This window comes from Microtus ochrogaster, chromosome 19 (assembly GCF_000317375.1).
Source record: "Microtus ochrogaster isolate Prairie Vole_2 chromosome 19, MicOch1.0, whole genome shotgun sequence".
Classification (NCBI taxonomy): Eukaryota; Metazoa; Chordata; class Mammalia; order Rodentia; family Cricetidae; genus Microtus; species Microtus ochrogaster.
The window spans coordinates 17,701,111-17,705,586 of NC_022021.1; the positions used below are offsets into that span (position 1 = coordinate 17,701,111).

The following is a 4,476-nucleotide window of genomic DNA, read 5'->3' on the forward strand; positions in this document are numbered from 1 at the left end:
GCATTCTGTTGGTTCCTGTTTTCCCCTTGCCCCACCTGGTTAAGTTCCTATTTTTCTCCTGCCCCGCCTGGTGGTTAGCTGCAGGGCATTCATTCTATTTGAGATATGGTAATTTCCCTACCTGCCTGGGTGGGGGTCCTTGTGCGGCAGTAGGTACTTAAGGGCTTCCCCAAGGCTGAATAAACGGCATTCCCTTGATCTCCTTACGAATGACCCTGGTCTCTTTGTGTGTTCTTTTCAATCTCCAGGCCCTTGCCCGACTTGTGTTTGGTACAGTGGCGCGCGAACTGTACCGAGGGTGTAACACCAAATCGGGTGTTACACTGCATCATGAACTCAATCTGTCTTGTGCTACCGAGTCTGCTCTGTGGTTAATGGTGTTTACTGTCAGGCCTCGCTACTAAGTTCACCTCTGGGAACCATGCAGTACAAGGAAAGAAAAGTCCACAAATTGTCCTTTGACCTCCAAACCCATGATGTGTGTGTGTGTGTGTGTGTGTGTGTGTGTATTTCAAACATCAATCTTGTCTTAATTTCTGGTACTGTACAACATATAGAATTTTCAACATTTTTCAGAGTTGATCAATGAAATGATTTAGCATTGCCAGGACTGATAATGTTGCTTCACTTAAATATTAGCACAAAATGTCATATGGTATGGCAATTTCAGAAATTGTTCAAAATATCAAGTCAAATTCATTTAACAATTTCTCATAAAACCCAAGTCAGCAACTCTAAGAGAAGTCGTTTTTTAACTAATCTATTTATTGAATGTGTGTGCTGCCATGATGTCAGAGACAACTCGGGGTACTTGGTTCTCTCCTTCCACCATGTGGGCTCTGGAGACTGATCTCAGTTCTCCAGGGTTGGCAGCAGGTACCCTTAAACACTGAGTCATTTTGCCAGTCCTCTAAAAGCAATTTTTCAACCTAGCATCATAATAAAATACTATGCAAAATTAATTAGATGATTACATGCTGAGACATATCAGTAGAAAAATGTTAAACATCTTTGTTCTGTAACGGAAACATTACATTTCTTGAAGTGGGGCGTTTCCCAGAGCTGTTGCCATGGAATCTGATGGCACACAAAGTGTACACGTCCAGAACCAGGGCTGCAGTGATGTGGTGAGCACTGCCAGAGATGCCTCACACAGCGGATTTGCTGGCTCTCAACTGATTGGGGTTATTCTGCTCTCAGAACCCGTTTACTGTCGTCTGATTGTTCATAACCTCACATTCGGGTATGTGACCCCAGATGTGGTTGAGGAGACCCTGGTTTAAAAAGCTGTGACTGTCTGGGTATGGCGACACAAACCATTCAACCCAGCAATGGGAAGTCAGAGAAAGGCAAAAAAAAAAAAAAAAAAAAGGAAAAAAAAAAAAAAAAAAAAGCCACGATTTAATTAACCACATGTCACAAAAACATGGCATAACTATATTCAGAACTAGAAAAATTACTGTACTTTATATATCAAAATATTAAGTTCTCATTCTATTACTATAAAGAAACCTAGAAACTTCTGACTGTTTACAACTAGTAGTTCTGAAGGAATCAAAGTATGTGTTCTACACATACAGACACAATTCTTCTAGGAAGTCAATCCTTTCTTGCTCTACATTTGACTTCACATGGGGTTAAATATCTCTGCATTTCTGACTCACTGGATCATGTTAAATTCAGAATTTATATTTATTACAGCACAGTATATATACTCTGGGCCATGTTAAATTCAGAATTTATATTTATTATAGTATATAATATAGTATATCTCAGTTATATGTCACAAGTTGGCTCCTGAACAGGGATGTTTCTTTGAAAGCTTTTGATTTAAAATTCTCATCAAATTCAATTTATACCCCATAAAGATTGAGTGGATTTTAGGCATTTATATTCACTTATACTTAAAAAAAATACATCAACTGAGAACTGAGCTAAGAAATATTTATTAATGAATACATCTTATTTACTTCCAAAGTCACTATCAGCATGCCTTCATCAATTTGATCAAATTCTCTTTAAAAAGAAACAAGCACAAGATCCTAAAGAACAAATTTCACATCCTGTTTTGGTTTCACTTTAATTATCCCTGTAAGGGAGGACAGACATAATGAGAAAGGCTTTAGAAGATTGAAAAAAAAAAAAAACCTTTCAAACTTCAATATATTTCAGACACAAAACAAGAAGGTGAAGTATCCATTCCTGAATATAGGACCCTTCCCTTAAAATACGGAAGACTAGGAAGAGCCAGGCACAGGGATTGGGTGTGACTATTTTGCCGGCGAGTTTCTTTGTCAATTTGACAGAAACTTCAGTTGAGAAAATGCCTCATCAGACTGGCCGGTAGATAAATCTGTGAAGCATTTTCTTAACTACTGACAGATATGAGAGGGCCCAGTCCAGCCCTGGGCAGGTGGTGCGCTGAGGAAGCTATGGAGAGCAGCCCAGCAAACATCATTCTTCCATGGTCTGAGTGCCTGCCTTGGCTTCCCTCAATGATGGACTGTGATGGGGATGTGTAAACCAAAGAAACCTTGTCCTCCTCAAGTTCCTGATGGTCATGGTCTTGATCACAGTAATAAAAACCAAACTAGATCAATTATAACCTATTCCTCTAAGACAGCAAAACCCAATGTTAACTACACAGTGTTATCTCAGTGAAGATAAAATCTTCCAGCAAACATGGAAAAGGAGTGCCCGGGGAGGAAGAAACCATTAAAATGTTATGCCATTGAATCCTAGAATGCAAAATGAAGTCTAGAACGATGTATTCCTATTTTGGATTCTATGGATCCAAACAAGTAAAAACAAAATATGCAACCGGTGGGGGGGGGGGGTAGCAGGAAACAACAAAAACAACTAACTCCAAGTCACAGATGACAGAAGATTATAGTCTCTAAAATACCTCGATTTCTATACCTAAATTTCAAACCAATGTCATTTAATTAAAAGCAGCCTTTAAAATCCAGTTTCTGACCTTGCTTTACAGCAACACTGTATTGCTTTAGAAATTCAAAGTTTCTATGTAGATAACTTATTAACTAATAGCTATACATTAGTAGTTTGATTCAGCTGTTGCCACAAGTACTACATTATTTGTTGCCAAAAACTAACACTCCAAATTTGACAGCCTCAAGCTAAAGAGAGCCCACAGTTCACATCCCAGGAGCAGTTTAAAGTCAGCATCACACCTGTTTCTCCAAGGAAAAGTCTTGCTTCCATTTATCCAGGTCTTTTTTAGTACAACTATCTGGAATTTACTGAGTAATGTGTAAGAGCCATTTGAGACAAAATTTACTTATATCAATCTTTTTCCTCATGATAGGAACTAAAAGGCTCACATCTTCACGTCCTCTTCCTCTAAAAGGAAAAGGAAGCTGGATAAACAACCTGAACACTGATGTCTGAGTGACTAAGATTTGGCTGGGCTCGTCTGTAATCCAAGTGCCAAGCTACACTTTGGCCCAGGCAGACAATGATATGATCAAACTACTAAAGATTAGAAACTACACAGTATCCGTGTCATCCGGCTCAATTCTCTTCACCTCTCTAAATTCTCTATGAAATCTGGCTTCGTAAAACTAGAACAACTTGCATGCTGCACCGCGGACAAAGGGCCTGAAAGTGCCCATCAACGGATACAGTGAGTAAGTTTTCATCCGCTCAGTCTATAACCGAAGGCGACCTCCCAAACCCTAGGTACTACACAGTAACTGCTACTGGGTGTTTGGTCTTGACCTTAGGCAGGGCGCGACAGACGACTCCTAGGCCAGTTCAGCACCCGAGACTGAATCACCCCGGTCCTATCCACCAGGGCCAATTTTAAACCAAAGCAACAACTACAAAACTCCTCCCTCCCTGTCAATTCCATTCGTTTATTTTTACTTTTCCCTCTTTTTCCACCGATAGTCCCCCTTCAAGATGTGATCATCTCTGATTTATAAGTCTCAGCATCAGACTGGAACGCTAAGGAGCAGATGCTCTGGGGACAGCCTGGCGCGGAAAGGGTGCCCGGAACCGAGAGGTCGGCGTCCTGGCCGAGCCGGGGGGCAGCGCCCCGCAGGGACCCCGGCCGACGTCGCGCCCGCCCGCCCAGCCCCCCAGCCACCATCACCTGGCCTCTAGCAGGGACGCGGGGACACGGTTACGTCCGCCACCGCGGCCCCGGGAAGCTCATGACCGACTCCAGGTGCTCGGCCGTTCCGGGCGTTCTTCTGCCGCCGTCGCCGCCTTCCGGACCGACAGCCGCCGCCACGTCCGCAAACCTGCGGTGCGTCATCGCGTAGAGTAGGCGGAGGTGCGCGGGCGCGGGCGGGGGCGGGAAGCCCAGAACCCGGGCGGCCAACCGCAGGCCCACGCTAGCACGCAGGCGCGCCGACGCAGGGGGCGGGGCCTGGATTCAGGTCCGCCTCCAGCCCCGCCCCTATGGGCGGTCCTAGCGGGGTTGGATTTCCCGCTGTGGGAGGATCGGGCAAG

The 4,476-nt window shown here is 43.7% G+C and overlaps 1 protein-coding gene across 1 annotated transcript in view; it reads right to left on the reverse strand.

Moving 5' to 3' along the window:
- Positions 1 to 4,254, reverse strand: part of Lysmd3 (LysM domain containing 3) — a 10,628-nt gene extending 6,374 nt beyond the window's left edge. The window contains exon 1 of the mRNA XM_005356537.3: positions 4,115 to 4,254. The gene's annotated coding sequence lies outside the window, so the exon portion shown is untranslated. The remainder of the gene's footprint in view (positions 1 to 4,114) is intronic.
- Between the last annotated feature and the right edge of the window lie 222 nt (positions 4,255 to 4,476).